This window comes from Vulpes vulpes, chromosome X (genome assembly GCF_048418805.1).
Source record: "Vulpes vulpes isolate BD-2025 chromosome X, VulVul3, whole genome shotgun sequence".
NCBI lineage: Eukaryota > Metazoa > Chordata > Mammalia > Carnivora > Canidae > Vulpes > Vulpes vulpes.
In genome coordinates this window covers 81,882,245-81,900,247 of record NC_132796.1, presented here as the reverse complement: position 1 = coordinate 81,900,247, position 18,003 = coordinate 81,882,245, and the positions used below count along the sequence as shown (strand labels likewise).

Here is an 18,003-nt window from a genome sequence, read left to right as displayed (position 1 = left end):
GATCATGACCTGAACTGAAGGCAGACACTTAACTGACTGAGCCACCCAGGTGCTCCCAACACATCAAATCTTATGTGATATAATGAAGGCAGTGCCCCAAGGGACATTTATATTGCAAACACCTATGTTAAAAAAAGAACTCTAATCAACAATGTAACTTTACACTTTAAGCAACTAAAATAAAAGGAACAAATTAAAACCAAAGTTAGCAGAAGGAAGGAAATAATAAAAATTAGAGAAGAGATAAACCAGAGAATAGAAAAAAATAGAGGAAATCAACAAAGCAAAGATTATTTCTTTAAAAACATAAAAAATTAACAATATTATAGATTGATTAAGAATAAAGGGAAGACTCAAATTACCAAAATAAGAAATTAAAGAAGGGACATTTTACTATCAATCTTACAAAAATAAAATGGGTAGTTGTATACAAAGAATGAATAAGAAAAAGAAAAAAGTAAAAAGTTGTATACAAAGCAATTAGAGAACTGAAAATAAAATGGAAACATTTCTAGAAATTAAAACTATCAAAACAGAAGAAGAAATATAAATTGTGAACAAATCTTTAAAAAGCAAAATTATTGAATCAGTTATCAAAAACATCCTATAATCAAAAATGTCCCAAAGAAAAGCTCAGTACCAAATGGCTTTACTGGTGAATTCTATCAATATTCAAAGAATAATTAAAACTATTCATCGTTAAACTCTTCCAAAAGATAGGAGAGAATACTTACTAAATCATGCTATGAGGCCAGCATTATTCTGATACCAAAGCCAGACCAAGACATTACAAGAAGACAAAGCTACAGACCAATATCCTTTATGAATACAGAGCAAAACGTCCTCAATAATATACTATAAACTGAATCCAGCAGCATATTAAAAGGATTATATACCATAACTAAGTAGGAGTTAGCCCAAGAATGTAAGGTTGTTCCAAGAAAATCAATGTAATATACCACATTAATAGAATGAAGGAAAAACTACATGATCATTTCTACTTTTTAATGAAAAAAGGAGCATGTGACAAAACTCAACATCTTTTCATGATAAAAACACTTAAAAATTAGGAATAGAACGCAATTTTGTCTACCTGATAAAGGGCATTTACAAAATACCTACCGATAAGTTTATACTCAATTATCAAAAAAATTGAAAGCTTTCCCTCTAAAATCAGAAATAAGTGAAAAATGTTCATTTTTTTCACTTCCATTCTACATTGGACCAAAAGTTTTAGCCAAGGAAACTAGGCAAGAAAAGGAATAAAAGGCATCCAAATTGGGATGGAAGAAGTAAAACTCTCTCTAGAGAAAACATCCTGAAGAATAAACAAAACAACTATTATAGCTAATGGACAAACTAGACAAAGTCTCAGCTTATACAAGATGAACATGCATAAATCACTTGTATCTATACATTAGGAATAAACAATCCATAAAGAAAATTAGGGAAACAATTTAATTTTTCAATAGCATCAAAAATAGGAATAAACTTAACCAAAAATGTATAAGACTTGCATACTGAAAACTATAAAACTATACAACATTCCTGAAAGAAATTAAAGAAAACCTAAATAAGTGGAAAGACATCGTGTGTCATAGTTTAGAAGACAATATTGTTAAGATGGAAATACTCTTGGGATGCCTAGGTGACTCAGTGGTTGAGCATCTGCTTTTAGCTCAGGGTGTGATCCCGGGGTCCCAGGATCGAGTCCCACATTGGGCTCCCCATGTGGAGTCTGCTTCTCCCTCTGCCTATGTCTCTGCCTCTGTGTGTGTGTGTGTGTGTGTGTGTGTGTGTGTGTCTCATGAAGAAATAAATTGTTTTAAATCTCTTTTTTAAAAAAGATGGAAATCCTCTTCAAAGTGATCTACAGATTCAGTATAAACACAACTAAAATCTTAATGGCCTTTTTTGGTGAAATGAAAAGGCTGATCCTCAAATTTATATGGAGTTGGGAGACCTTGGCTATGCAGATCAATCTTGAGACAGAAGAACAATGTTGGAAGAATCACATTTCCTAATTTTAAAACTCAATACGAAGCTACAGCAATCAAAAGAGTGTGGTACTGGAACATGGATAGACAAATTAGACCAATTGGGGTAGAATCAAGGGTCCAGGAGCAGCTGGGTGGCTCAGTCAGTTAAGCAGCCAACTCTTGATTTCAGCTCACGTCATGATCTCAGAGTCCTGGGATGGAGCCTCAAGTCAGGCTCTGTGTTCAGGGAGGAGTCTGCCTGAGGATTCTCCTTTCTCTCCTTCTCCCTCTAACCCTCCCCCACTGCTGCACATGTGCGTTTGCTCTCTCTCTCTCAAATAAAGAAATAAATCTTTAAAAAAAAAGAATTGCGGGTCCAGAAATAAACCCATATATCATCTATGGGCAAAATGATTTTGGACAAGGTGCCAAGACTATCTAAAGGGGAATGAATAGTTTTTTCAACAAGTGATGCTGGGACCAGATAGCCAGATGCAAAAAAAATGAAAGTGGATCCCTGTCTCACATCATGAGCAAAAATCAACTCAAGATGAATCAAAGACCTAAACATAAGAACTAAAAGCAAAAAATGTTCATGAGAAAACACCAAACTTTATCAAAATCATAACTTTTTTCTTTTTTTTTTTTACAACTAAGAAAACATGAAGCTGGAATTAAAACCAAAGTCTGTTGACTCCAAAGCTTACATTCTCTAATATAACCCACTCTCCAAGAGCCTTCCATAGCTAGCCCCTCATTACTCTGTCCATAATGATCTGTGTCATTGATAAAGAATAAAGCATAGCTCACCAGATACTCCTTCATACCCACCAATGCTCCAGAGAAAAATACTCGAATTAAAATTTTCATTTTTGTAGCACACCCTCCCGGAAAAAAATTGCCTATTCTTGAAAAGGCAGGAGAAACCACCTTTCTCAGTCCTACCCTGGCCTCCAGAGATTTACAAAGCCTGACCTGCAACTGGGGTGATTTTCAGGGGCCTCAGGAAGTCTTTATGTAAAAGGAATACCTGTACCCTCATGCTTTCACTTTCCTTACTAAAAGTAGATAGAGGCTTTATTTTTGGACAATTGGGGAAAAAAAGAAAGGCTTTAGACAGAGCTATTTGTGAGAGAGAGAATACGCTGGTATTTTGATTAGGGTAGATCATATCATTCCATGAGGGCAGATTTTAAATAAGCCAAGGGGATGGGGGCAGGCAGAATAGAGACTAAACCTGCCCTTCCTAAGGCCACACAGAGAGTCAGCTACAAAGCAGCAAGGTTTTATTTGGGGTCTTGTCTCTGTCACTATCATGGAGACTTAGGCAAGGCCCAATGTTCTCTAAATGTTCTGTGATGCTGTAATTCCACTTTATAAATTTGCCCAGGGCTAGCTGCATCTGCATTTCCATTAATGGTAGGCACAGCAAAGTCCTTAGCTAATCCATGAAGTATGGTTGTGTTTATACTTCTTTTATTAAGATTAATCACTATTTAAGGACTTATGCCTTGATTACAGGAATCCTGTTGTGATATGAGAATTTGAACACACTTCTGAAATGTGAAACGTGTTTTCAATTACTTACAGCCATTCATGGTTGCAATTCAGACAAAGCTTTTACTCAAATAAATTATTAGCCTTGGCCAGAGAATCTTAACTCATGAAAACACGAAGTTTAAATGTGCTGATTGGTAGTCCCTGTGTAGGTTTTCATGAGGGACATGTTGCTGTCTATATATGCACGGTATTGGCCTAGGACTTACTTATTCAAAGCAAGTGACAGTGATGTAGGTCTGGCTCATGGGAAACTCATTTTCTAAGGCGGGGGCTCACTCAGCCGATTTTGAACACATATTCTCCACTAACTCCTGCGTTTTCCTTTGCTGATATCCTGAGCAGGATCCTGCAACTCATATTAGCATTGTTTGACTCCCTGGGGCAGCGAGATGGCTGAGTTAAAACCCACAATCAACACTCCACAGAATTTTAAGAATCACCTTTTCTTCTTGCATTGCATTCCTTTCCTTTGTCTTTGCCACTGTCGAGTATTTCTCTAATGCAAAGGTGACTAGAAGCACTTTCCTTTGTAAATAAAAACCTGCCCTTCAAACTGTTCAATTTGTTAAAGCTTTTGTGATGCTGTGGTCATTTCAATGTTGGATACATTGTTATGGTGGCTATGTGTCACTTAGAGAGAAGTCACAAAAAAATTCCACATAGAGCTATGGTGATTAGCAAGACAAAGAGCAATCTCCCTAAGCAGAACCTTAAAGAATAAGTCACTGAGAACAAAAGAGAAATAAAAGGGGGAGAAAGCCAGGTTAGATTCAATCCAGAAACTGGTGATCCATGAAAATCCGTAACCCTTTCCCTTTAAGGACATAAAGGTCAATAGTTCCTTAGTATATTGAAGGCTGGAATTGTGCCTTTCCAGATCATTGCTATAATCGACACCCTACTTATAGTGAGTGCTCAACAAAAGTTCCATAGCGATGGGGAGGTGGCAATGATTATAACAATGAATTTAATCATTTGTCAAAATTTCTCGATTTGTAAGAACTCCTTTTTATGCTGTTTCCTCACAAAATATTCATACTTTCTGAGATTCTGTTCCGTACAAGATCGGGACATGCTGTGTGGGGAAAATTAAGGTAAAATAGGGTCTTTGAAATATGACACTAATTTAAATGGCAGTGGTTCTCAATGGGGAGGCCAATTCTGCCCCCTAGGGGACATGTGACAAGGTCTGGAGGCATTTTGGGCTGTCACAAGGTGGGGGGTGTTACTGGCATCTAGTGGACAGAGGCTAGAGATGCTGCTAAACATCCTACAATGCCAGCATAGCCCCTCACCATAAGGAACCATATGGCCCTTAAGGTCGGTACTGACCAGATTGAGAAACCTTGCTTAACAGGGGAAAGAAAATGCTTTTAATCTCTGGGTCTCTCACATCAATCTCACTTTGCCTGTGATATTACACCAAACTGTGGTCTACATGTCCCACTTACCACTATAGTCACAGCTAGAAGAGGAAAGAGAGTGTCTCTGAATGTTTAAGTCTCAATTGCATTATGAAGTCATATCTGGATGGTGTGTAAGTAAGCCAGGCCATGTGAATTAACCTCACATAGAAGCCAGGTAGATCTGGCTTCAATTACTAATAGTCACTATCACTTCTGACTTTGAACCCCTTCTGTAGTTGTAGCCTTTGGTTGCTAACTGCCCTAGGAGAGTTCAAACAGACATACACTCTCAGCCACCAAGTAGAAAACTGGAATATTTCCATATTCACAGAGAAAATGGGCCCTCCAGCCTCAAGGCTGACAAGCAACCAAGGCAAGTGTAGGCTCCTGTCCAAGTCAGTTTCTTCACTGCATTAGGAGATCAGTAGGTTTGTCCTAGAATTCCTATAGTAGTGCCTGATATTTGCATGGTGCTTTTAACTTTGGAAGGGATTTTATTTTGTATATCCTTGATCTCCTGAAGAGGTTAGCAGGGTAAGGTTAGCGCAAGAAGAAAATTTGGGATCTTATCCACAAACCAATGGGAAAGCATCAAAATTCAACAACACCCATAATCCCCATATGTTAAAGGCAATTGCACTGTATATAAGGCCTTTGCAGGAGATGGCTCCCAAGAATAGGGTTCTTCTCTTCCTGGGCACTGCTCCTGGTTGCATCCTAGGCTTGCCTGGAAGCCTCATCTAGACCACACTTTGGTCAGAGAAAGGGAGATGCCCCAAGGTCTTGTCCAGAGCCACATATCCTATTCACCCCTCACGCCAAAAGAGGAACCAGCTTGATGACAACATTGACCTCTTTTGTTTGGGAGGCTGTACACTTGAGGTTGTTGGCCTTTGAATTGGAGAAAGGCAAAGAGGTTCCAGAATCAAGTGATTTATTTCCCATCTGTATCATTGCCCAGTGTTTAGATACACTTCCTCAAGTGTTTCAACAGTATGGAGGGGGAGGCTCCATCGTCACCCCTCTCCCCCCTCACACACACAAACACAAACTCTTCATCCTCCAAGGCAATACTTTTCTCAGATGCCTTGCTCCCACAGAAAGCTTAATACTCTCCAGAATAGTAGGCCACCTCAGGGTGAAGGGTACTGAGGACAACAGAAAAACTTGCCTTGCTTGGTGCCCTAAGGGATTTTCCCAGAGTAGCCTAGGAGAGTTGCTAGGGATCCCACTAAACATAACTATGCCAGCTTCAAAGACAAGACAATGGAACACTTGGCCATTTAGACAGGGCAGAAGGTTCTGGCTCCTTCTAGAGCTCCACTCAGGTTCGTAGTGTGTGTGTTTAGGTGACAGCTGGAAGAACAAGGCAGCACTCTCTGAGACCTGGATATCTCTGAAAATGGGTAAGGGAAAGGGCTTCAGTTATCAGCCCAGCTTTCAGAAAACCAGAGCCTTGTATTCCCCTTTCTGGTGAGAGGTGGTGAGGGAGATAAACGACAAAGCCAAGCTTTGGGGCTATGAGGTTGGGCCAGCTAGTGGACCTAAGTGTCTGGAGGTTTCAGGTAGTACTCTCAGGCTTGTAGTGGGGGTGGATCCATCTGGTTGGTCCCAGGAAGGTTCAAGAGGGTCTGCGCTCTGGGCACAAGAGTTTGGGGGGGGGCGCTCACAGGACACAAAGGCGCAAAGATCAATGAGTTGCGCAAGTGTCTGGTGACACTGGTTTCCCCCCCCCCCCCCCCCCCCCCCCCCCCGCCATAGACACCACTGCCACCACGAAGCATCTTACTCCCTCATCCTCAATACCACTATCCGTCCCCACTCCCCACCCTCCTCCAATCTAGGCTGGTCTTGGGAGACCAACCCTACGGGTGAAAAGAACACAAACGGGAGAATCGGGGCAGTTCCCGGGCTGCCTGCGCTGGGTTACACTAAACCCGTCAGGAATTAAAACCAGCCCAGATGACCCCAGGTCAGCCCCTGGCAACTCAGAGTCCCGCTGTCCAGCTGTCTGGCTGTCCGGCTGTCCACCGGCCACTAGCCCGCTCTCATTGGCTCAACTCCCCTTACCCGGGGATGACCGGTGGCTGCCAGCACAGCCCCACCACCGCCAGCACCGAGCCTGGCCTGGGGCGAGGGGGTCATTGTCCAAAGCAGGGGGTACTCAAGCCAAGGATCAAAAGAGACTCTGCAAGCCAACCGCCCCAAGGCGCTCCGGTCCCCTCTACCCGCACCGGCGCTCAGCCCCCCAGTCTCTGCCACCACCCAGGGGAGGGGGAGGCCCGGGGAGAGCAAACGAATGAAACAGAAAATTTCGTACCGAGGGGGGAGAGATGAGGCGGTGGGACGGGGCAGCGGGGGCTGACTTGGGGTTGCGGCTTCAGCTTCCTTCCACCCCCGGCCACTGAGATGCAGAGAAGGCAGTAGCTGCTGCCCCTGCAGGCTGCCCCGTCCTCTCTTTCCCTCCCCCTTCTCCGCCTTCGCCCCCCCCCCCGCCCCGCCCCGCCCGCCCCTGCCGGGAGCTGGGGGTGTGTGTGGCTTCGGCCCGGGCTGGGGGAGGTGAGAGGTGCTTTCCTCTACCATCCACGGCTTTCTCCCTAACACGCACACACACACACACACACACACACACACACACACCTCAACCGCGCCGGTTCGCAGACATCCAAAGGGAAGGAGAAAGAGAACGGGAGCAGAGGGAAGCCAGGAGCAGATAGAAGGGAAAAGGAAGAGCTCAGGGTTGGACATTTTTGGAGCTAGGGGTGGGGAGGAGAAGGGGAGCGTACCTCCTCGATTTTGCCCTCCCCACCCCTGTTTGCTATTCTCTCCCCTTCGTTGTATAGCATTTTCCAGAAGCGGCAGCAGAAGGGGACGGAAACCTCTAGTCTAGAAAGATTTGGAGGGGTGGCCGGGTCTCCCACCAGCCGCTACCTGACAGCTGGGGAGCTTGAGTGTGCGTTTGTGCATGGAAGAGTATAAATGCGGTTCTCTCTGTGTGGCTCTCTCTCCTTGTCTCTATCTCCCTGTCTCTTCTCTCTTTCTCTCTCTCCCGTCGCACTCCCGTGTCGGCCACCCCTGTCAGTTTCCCGGTGTCAGTTTCTTCCCTGCCTCTTATTGTGTGGCTGGCTGCGGGAAGGGAGTGCGTGCATTTAAAGAGGCCCAGGTCGGGTCAGACAGCCCGGAGAAGCGAGAGAGAATAAGGCAGGGGGCAGGTGGAGCGAAGAGTTTCGGGGCGCTGACGGAGGCAAAAGGTGAAGAGGGCTGGCCAGCCACAGGAAGTTTGGGGATAACTGAGGAGCGGAGGGCGAAACCAAGGTAGGAGCCAGCCCACGCGCCTCTCACCACACCCCGCCCCTCTCCCTGTGCTCCACTGCCCACCGCGGGCAGCCTCCAGGCCGGGAGCTGTCCCAGGCAGCTGCTGTTAGCGCGCCTCCGGAGACCCAGTCTGGCGAGGCGGCGAGGCGGCCGCATCGCGCGCCCGGGCTCCCGGACACCAGACGACGCAGGCCCTCACAAACCAGTTGGCCCCCCAGGGTAAGTCGACAGGCGGCCCTGTGCCCTGTGCTTCGCTACTGGAGCGCTGCCTTAAGAGGTGGCGAGGTGCGGGTTAAATGAGGGTGCTGGGATGCTGAGGGCTGGGAGGCGCTGGTTGGCAGGCTGTGGGCTGGGGTAGTGGGGAGCAGAGCAAAGCCAGCAACAGATTGTTTTTGGACACAGGGAGACAGATACAATGGGCGAAAAGCTCTAGGGGTGTTAGGACAAGGTGGCTCTTGGCAAGAACCAAAAGAAGCGTTTCTTTCCGGATGTTCTACACCAGTGCTTTGCCCTAGCCCCGACAGTGATCTGCTCCATCCCTGGTTAGGTATCAGGCTCCCTGGGGAAGCTGCTCCTAGGCTTCCTCAAAATCTACCTGGAAGCTAGAGGGGCATGGGAATAAGGACACTAGCTCTTTTGCCAAAAGCCACTTTAAGATGCAAAGAGCTGGGGTGAACTCACGAGAGTCCATTTACCCTTCTTTATGTTTTGTTTCTTTTGAACTTAAGAAATGACCAGATTCATTTTCCTGGCTTCCTTAAAGGACCTAGGAAATGCAAATGGGGGTACATCAGTCAGATCTTTGCTCTAGAGTAGACACCCCCTCCCTCCAAATACATATACTGACTTGGACATTATCCTACCGCCATCACACCCCCCCCCCCACACACACACACATGGATACTGAGCTGTATTTGCAGATCCTGGTATTTCTCCACCGTCTCTAAGAATGTGACTACTACGGGGAGAGCTTCTTTTCCATTGCCAACCTGGGCTTCTGACTACAGTCAGGTATGCTGTGATGTGATGGCCAAGCAGCTAACAAGGTTATCACTCCCTCATGAAAAGCCTGAAGCCTAGAAACCAGCGTGGAAGACAGGATCTCTGAACTTTACCCGAGTTTATTATATGAGTAGGAGAGACACAGATGAATCAATAATGCTCCCTTTAGAGATTGTGTGAGGCAGCCCTCACTTCAAATGAGAAATAATTACTACATGACATAGTACCCAGACCCACTTATCTATTGCCATGTATTTATCTTCATAGTATTTAGCGAATATGACAAGTTTGTATATCAGCATTCATAATTGTCTTTTGTCAGTCTCAGGCTGGGATCTTTTTTCTTTCTTCTTTTTTTCTTTCTTTCTTTCTTTCTTTCTTTCTTTCTTCTTTTTTTCTTTCTTTCTTTCTTTCTTTCTTCTTTCTTTCTTTTTTGGTTTTTGGTGTTTTACAGATGATTTATATCATGTCTCCTTTCTGATAGACTCTTACAAAGCTGAGATATAAATGATGTCAAATAGTACCTTTCACTCACTCTTTAACATCTGCTTATTGTAACTCAAAAGGCATGAAAATACATTCACACAGAGCCAGTTGGTTTCAAAGTAAATATTCAACCTGGAATAAAGGAAACCCACAGGGGCAAGAGCTGCTGCTCTTGCTGTTTGCAAGGCTGAGGGAAAAACTGAATGCCACTTGAAATCTGTTCTGATCCCTTGGAGATGTTGCACTCATAGAGTTTACTATATATGTATATAGTATATGTGCATATATATGTATATATGCATACTGTGTATGTGTGTGACGCTTTCTTAAAGTTGTTGTTATATATATTAATATGTATTATATATATAATATGTATTATATATATATATATTAATATCGTGTGTGTATTTTTTCAAGGACCCAGATCAACCCCATACAATCTGGGCTTTGTGCTGCTGTAGTAGAAAGGGGAATTTTAAATTTGTGCTTCTAAAGCACCCAGACTCTTGTGTTAAACTTTCTATTTATTACTATGTTACCAGAATACAATGAATTACCTCCTTCCAACTCAGCAAATGAGAGAAACAGATTCTGCATTAAGTGAAGCTGTTTATGTTGTATCAGGCAATTTGTTCTAGTGCTTACTGCCTAGAGACAGAACAGAATGAGGATTACTCAAGTAGGATCTGAAAAGGTACCCATTCTGTTACTTTTTTTAGGTGACCATAAGCAAATATCTTCTTAGATAGGTTAAAATTATACTTTCCAATAAATAGCAAAGACCAGGTTGCAGACAGGTGGAGAAAAACTGGCAGTTTCATATTGGGGAAGAACTGAAAGTGTCCACAGGGATGAAGCCTAAGAAAGGTATAGGTCACTGCTCTGTTCTTGGTGATGTATCTGGTTCCACAATGGGTCTTGATCCACAATTACTCAGGGGACAAGGAGGTGGGTAGAACAGAGTTACAGAGCCAATGCAGTCCCCAGGTTCCTCTGGCTTCAGTATATGATCCAACATAGAAACCTGTACCAAATATCTCTCATCTCTGCCAACTACACAAGCAACAGTCCTATGATTCCATTCTTTCTAGAATTCACAAACAGAAGGACATACAGAACCATACACACTTAGAGAAGGGTGGGCCAGAAAAATAAAGATATGGTAGGGAGGAAGAAAAGAGGGACAGGAGAGAACCCAGAGATGTTTTGAAACACATGGAAAGAAAACCATCCAGGTGTTTGCTTTCTTTTGCTCAACTGAGAATGGAATTAGTCCAAAAAATTGATTCTTATGTGAAGCACACTAAAATTGCTTACGATTTGCCTTGTAAATACTGAGTAAACAGCAATAGACTTCCTTAGAACCAGAGAATTGGGAGCAATGGAGTACAATTTCACTTTTGCCACCTCATTTCATTCCTTTGCATATTAAATTTCAATCTATGAGCCATTCAGGTGCTTAATTATCGAGTGGATATTTCAAATGTGTCATGCTATTTCCTTCCAGCCTACTTCCAAATATTCTAATTTGTCTTTTGCCGTGGCTCCATCACTGAAGAAGAGGTACCAAAACATCTCTACCTGCTTTATTCCTGCCAAAGATGCTTGTTTTTAGCTAAGTACACTAAGCTGCTCAGAAGCCTTCTGTTAGCTGGTCAGGAATCTAAGGGGCAGGACCTTTCTCCCCAAAGCACCCTGCAACCTTAAGGTGTGACCAACGTAACCTGCCCAGGTCATTTTCCAGATTCTCAGGGAGGAGTATGACAAAGTTTGCATCCTACAGACAGAAATGATGCCTCATTCTAGGCAGAAATTTGCAGTAATCTGTTTTAGATCAGGGCGAAGCCGAGGCTGGCCACTAAGTCCAGAGCTTGGTAGCTAAGATTTCATAATGTCATTCTTTCTAAAACTCCCATGGCTTTCCTTCTGTTGATGGATCTCAAGTCCTTTGAGCAGTGAGACCAAATGACCCATCCTGATCGCAAAGAATGAGTTGTGAATGATTCAGCTGTGGTCTCATACACAAATGTGTGCATTGTGCTCAATCAAGCAACAACAGATGATTTCAAAAAGAAATAAAAGCTGGTGGGACAAAGCAAAAAAAAAAATCACAGTTCACTGGGTCCAGGGAACTTTGCATGTTTCCTAGGCTGGATTCTCCACCACCCATTGTGGGGTTAGCAGTTAGATGCTGGTAACCAGTGCAATTAGTCTAGCTTTTTGCAAGAACGAGCTGATGGTGGGAAACAAGCAGGGATGAGGGCAAGGCCCAATGCCCTCATTTCACCTACAGAAAAACTGAGGGCCAGGGAGTAAAAATGACTTGCCAAAATCATACAACTAGCTAGTGACAGAATCAAAACCAGAACCCAAGACTGCCTGCGAGTACTCAATAAATTCCCTAAAGCTCCCTGGAGATCTCTCCAAAGAGTCAAGGGAAAACTAAAACCAAGTTTGCCAAGATCACAACCCTCTACTTTCTTGCCATGTTTATATTTACCATGTTTACTGCCATATCCTTGTGACTCGCCTTCTCACCCTCCACCTGCTCTCAGTACACACACACACACACACACACACACACACACACACACCTATCTTGTCAGCTAAGAAAACATGGCATATGCCCACAGCTAGTATATTCAGTTGGAGGGAAGAATTAAACATGACAAATATTTAGCTTCCCACACTTATCTGGCTCACACCACCAACAGCAAGGTATCTAGAAAACTGATACTCTGCTGCACTCTGTTTTGAGAATGGAAACTGGTGGATTCCAGTAACTATGGCTCTGGCCTTGTACAGTCATTCTCAGAACCAGCACCCATAAATGCATGTGTGTACACACACACACACTTCCTGACAAATTAAAACAAAAGCAGCAGAAAAGACAAGGCAGATGGTTTTTATAGTAGAGTCTGAGAAGAAGGAAGGTTTTGGGTGGGGTGGGGAGTTCCTGTCTCCATTCTTTAGCTTTGATACCTGGTTTCAATTAATCCCACCCTAGATATTTTTTAGGATCTGAGAAAATAGGCTGATGCAAACATGTCTCTTAGAACCCAGAAGGATGATATGAAGAACTTCTATATTATAGTGAGGATATCACAAAGTTAGTAAAGAGAGGCTAGGATGGAGTGGGTTAGGGTCTTGCTACTCCAGGTATGTGGGCTCCAAACCACCATCCCCTGGGAGCTATTTAAAAGTGCAGAAGCTTAAACTCTTCCTTGGGCCTACTGAATTGGAATCTGATTTTTGTTTTCCCTTGACTTTTTGGATAGCTGTCCAGTGATTTGGGATGCCTGGGTGGCTCAGTGGTTGAGCATCTGCCTTTGGCTCAGGTCATGATCCTGGGGTCCTGGGATCAAGTCCCCCATATCTTGACTTGATGCTTCCTAAGGGAGCCTGCTTCTGCCTATTCTCTGCCTCTCTGTGTGTCTCTCATGAATAAATAAATAAAATCTTAAAAAAAAGATGTTCAGTCATTTGTTTGCATACTAACATTTGAGAGGCATTGAACTAGAGCTTATCCCAAAAAACATCTGAAGTCATTTGAAAATAAGCAATTATCAACAGGGCATGCAGGGACAATTCAAGTGGCTTATCACTGAAAGAATTAAAATATAAACTTTCCCTGGGTGCCCTTCTCCATTATCCAGTGTAAAGGCCTTAAATGTGGGCAAGAGAGTTTATTTAGAAGGAGCCAGACCATAGGATTGTTTTGCTTACCAGGAGGACCTGGAATTGGGGATACACACAGACCTGAGTTCAAATCTTGATTCTGTCTACAAATAACTAGCTGTGTAAACTTGTACAAGGTACTTTGTCTCCTGGCCTCAAATTCTTCATAAATATAAAGGGATTAATAATAGCACCTGCTGACACTGAGTTGTTATGAAGATTCCATGAGACATTATCAGGTGCTGGCATATCATTAATAATCAATACATGGAAGATATTATAATTAATATGATTTTGTCAATAATTTTAGTTTGCTAGAAAACTAGTCACTGGATGTCATGGTATAGGGCACCTAGCATCTATTTCTAATTGGTGTGAATCACATTGCGCTCTCTGCAAATAGAACATTGAGAAAGACATAAAAGTAAAATATATTTCAATGGAATGGAGGCCCCAAACAAATATTATTCAGAAAAAATTTAAGGTGGTCCTGATGAAATCACTCCATAGAATAAGACTACTATCAGAAGTGGCTCTATTTGGGGTGCCTGGGTGGTGTTGGACTCTTGATTCAGCTCAGGTGATATCTCAGGGTTGTGAGATTGAGCCCCACACTGGGCTCTGCACTCAGTATGGAGCCTGCTTAGGATCTTCTCTCCCTTTCCCTCTGTCCTTCTGCCCCCCCCCCACCCACTCATGTGCACACACATGCTCTCTCCCTGTCTCTAAAATGCACACACATACACACACACAAAAAAAATGACCTATTATATGGCATGTCTCAGAATTATGAAGTTAGAAAGTTAGTAGTGAGGCTCTTTCTGCATGTATGTACATATGTACAGTTGGCACACACATGTGCACAAAGATACATACACACAAGCTCTTCAATGGAGCAACTGTGAAAAAACTCAAGGCCAAAATAGCATTCCAGGGGCAGAACTAAATATTACTGATTTCTGGCCTGATAACAATCTGTGAAATGGATGAATAATAACCCTTACTTCATAGGGTAGATGTGAAATGATTCGGGTAAAAAAATGAACATAAAGGTATAGCAGAGAAACTCAAAGGGTATATTTTTAACCTGACTCCACAAAAGGAACAAAGACATTATATATAAATCCACCTAAGCTACAATGATTTTTCCCCCCAGAAAGCACTGACTTGTTATTAGATAAGAAATACTTTTCCTTGTCAACACATCTTAGAAAGGGCAGCTCAACAGCAACAGTTAACACTTAGAGAGTGCTAGGTTATGTGCCAAGCGTTTTACATGTCATGTCTCATGGAAACCCTCAAGACAAGTCCATAAGATAGGTACATTATCATCTTTATTTTACAAACAATACTGAAGCTCAAAGGAAGTAAGTAACTTACTCATTATAGACTTGAATGACTTAGGTAAACACTATACCTATCACTATTTTACAAGTGAAAGAAACAGAAAACTCCTACCTTCTCTCAGCCCATAGTGCTCTCCACCTGCTCAATTTTCTCACCCATAAAATATGATAGGTATAGTACCTGTGAATTTCAACAATGCTATGAATTTTAATAAACCTTATGCATTCCAATAAAACTACTAAGCACTCCAAAAACTCCTTGGTTGGCATATGTAGTCTGGGGCAACCTGATTGCATAGACACAGAGACAGGCGTCTCAGTAATTGGCGTATTTGAGACCTCCAGCTTCTATAGGCACTGAGACTTTATCCAATGGCTGCTGATTTTCAAGAGGATCAGATTGGTGCATCAATAATCTTATAATAGATAATATAAAATACTAATTTCGAAGATTTCTCTGATCACCCTCAATTAACAATAGCAATTGCTATCAATTATGGAACATCTTTGTATTGGTTCTCCACTGTGACCATAATAACCACAAATTTAGCAGTCTTGAACAACACACATTTACTCTTGTTATAGTTCTGGATGTCAGAAATCAGACACAGAGATCACCAGGCTAAAAACCAAGGTGTCAGCAGGGCTGCATTTGCTTCTGGAGACCCTAGGGGAGAGTTTTTTTTCCTCATTCAGGTTGTTGGCATAATTCACTTCCTTGCAGTTTTAGGACTGAAGTCCCAGTTTCTTTGCTGGCTGCCAGTCGAAGGCTTCTGGGAGCCCCCACACTTCCTGGTCTGCTGCCCCATTCCTCCAGCTTCAAAGCCAGTCAGGGCAGGTGAGTCCCATTCACACTTTGAATCTCTCCTACCTCTTCTTTCTTTGCCTGCCTCTCTCTCTCTCTCTCTCTCTCTCTCTCTCAACTCTACTGACTGCTGCTGCTTTTGAGAGCCCAAATGAGGACACTGGGCCCCTTGGAAAATCCAGGATAGTCTCTCTATTTGAAGTTCATTTAATTATTAACCTAATTCCATCTGGAAAAATCCCTTTTGCCATGTAACATAACACATGAACAGGTTCTGGGGATGTGTGGATATATTTAGAGGGCCATTATCCTGCCTCCCACAAACTTCTTTGCGATGAGTGCGACAAATATGTTATCTTAAGTAATCTTCACTATAGCCTTTTATAATAGGTATTATTATTATTATTTCCATTAACAGATGAGGAGACAAGATCAGGCAAGTTAAGTGGTATACCTGATACTGCACAGCTGGTAAATGGTGGAGGCAAGATTGAAATGTAGGTCTCTCTTCCTCCAACTCTTGCATATCCCCCTTGACCTGCATTATACTACCTCTTCATTATCAGAAAGCTCTTTTGGTTGTTATTTTTGTTTTCCATATTATTTTATTTTGTACTTTCTCTTTTAAAAAAAATATTTTATTTATTTATTCACGAGAGACACAGAGAAAGAGGCAGAGACATAGGCAGAGGGAGAAGCAAGCTTCCTGAGGGGAGCCAGATGTGGAACTCAATCCCAGGACCCCAGGATCATGCCCTGAGCCTCAGTGCTTTCTCTTTTTTATTTAAATTTTTGAATAGGTCTTTTATATCCATTGCTCAAAAATCAGAATATATAAAAGGATATTCAGTGAAAAAGCTACTCCCACTCAGATATTCAGTGAAAAAGCTACTCCCACTATCTATTTGGTTGCCACTACCCCTTCCTTATTTTATTTTTTTCACTCTAGAACTTCTGAATGCAAATGCAAAAAAAAAACTATGAATTGATGTTCAGAAAGATCTTTACATCATAACAAAATCTCTCAAACTATAGCTCAAATCTATCTTGTCCTTTTGCTGTATCCTCACCACAGTGCAACTTTGGAAGAGCTAAGATCCCTGTTAAAGGACAGATTTTTTGGCTAATCAGTCATTCAAGTAACTGGTGACTACACCCAGTTTCTAAAATACTCTACACTCCCTTTGGTCCCAGGGTGCTCATCTGAATACTCTGTACATTATATAACCCCAATGCCTCAATATTGTTATATGTCACAATATTGGGGAGAAAACCAAACAAATTCATGAAATATAGTGAGTATTAGCCTATATAGCAATAAGGTGATCATATTTTCAAATAAATAAACTCAATATCTTCTTTATGAGTGATCTTTGAAAAATTGCCACAGTTTTCAATCTAACTTGCAAAAGAATGTGAACTCTTACATGATTGTAAACATTGAAACAGACTCTTGTATAGTTGGGTATCATGCTATGCAGCAACAGGCACCAAAAAAACAAAAACAAAAACAAAAAACAGCACAAAAAATTACATTTAATTTTAAGCAAAGAATTGGCCAAAGCTGATAACAAAATCAATACACTACATTTAATTATTTTTGTTTTCCCTGCTGTGGACATTGGTCTTTAGCTATGACTTAAGAACTGCCCCTTCCCAGCATTATCAGTTGCATGCAATAGATACTTGCCCACTAGTAGCACACATCAGAACATCTTATCATCTCTTTTTGTTTCCATCCTTTAAACCTTCACATTTTGTTTTTCATTAGTGTACTCCAAAATCAATTTAGTAGTTCATCACCACTGTTTTTAAATTAAATCAATTAAAAGAGAAAAATGGGATTCACATGTTTAATGACATTGTTTAATGTAAGGGTAAACATTGTTTAATGACACTTGTGTTCAGTAACCCGTGTGTGTGTGTGTGTGTGTGTGTGTGTGTGTGTGTGTGTGTGTATACAGGTGTGTGTATATTAGGCCCAATGTAAATTGTTTTTCTTGCTGAGTTATTGTCAAAAAGTTTGACAAATATTGCTTTGAATGACTAGGACCAATGACTAGATGTTATAATCCTTATAACTAAATGAATCTCTGGGGTGTTTGGGTGGCTCAGTTGGTTAAGCATTGGACTCAAGTTCAGTTCAGGTCATGCTCTCAAGGTAGTAAGAGCAAGCCCCACATGGAGCTCTGAGCTGAACGTAGAGCTTTCTTAAGGTTCTCTCCCTCCCTCTGCCTCTGCACCCCCTTCACCATGCTCTCCCTCTATATACAAAAAAAAAGAAGAATCTCTGCCTATACATAAAAACCATGATCTTCTTGAACTATAAAGGCATTCCATGCTGTCCCTTGGCATTATGGTCCCTAATCTGTGGCAATGCCCAGAAGGCAGCAAGGATCTAAAACACAAAGGAACAAAATTTTTAA

The 18,003-nt window shown here is 42.2% G+C and overlaps 2 protein-coding genes across 12 annotated transcripts in view; one reads left to right on the top strand and one right to left on the bottom strand.

Annotated features, from left to right (window-relative positions):
• The window catches only part of RTL4 (retrotransposon Gag like 4), a 518,532-nt gene extending 511,114 nt beyond the window's left edge, over nt 1–7,418 (bottom strand). For all 6 annotated transcript variants that reach the window (XR_011998095.1, XR_011998091.1, XR_011998096.1 and 3 more), the window contains exon 1: nt 7,266–7,418. The gene's annotated coding sequence lies outside the window, so the exon portion shown is untranslated. The remainder of the gene's footprint in view (nt 1–7,265) is intronic.
• The window catches only part of TRPC5 (transient receptor potential cation channel subfamily C member 5), a 289,744-nt gene continuing 279,099 nt past the window's right edge, over nt 7,359–18,003 (top strand). Inside the window, exons 1-2 of one of the 6 annotated variants that reach the window (XM_072743338.1) lie at nt 7,533–8,479; nt 15,497–15,610. The gene's annotated coding sequence lies outside the window, so the exon portion shown is untranslated. Of the gene's footprint in view, nt 8,480–15,496; nt 15,611–18,003 lie in introns of all 6 variants that reach the window. The other 5 variants (XM_072743341.1, XM_072743339.1, XM_072743340.1 and 2 more) reach the window with 5 other exon arrangements.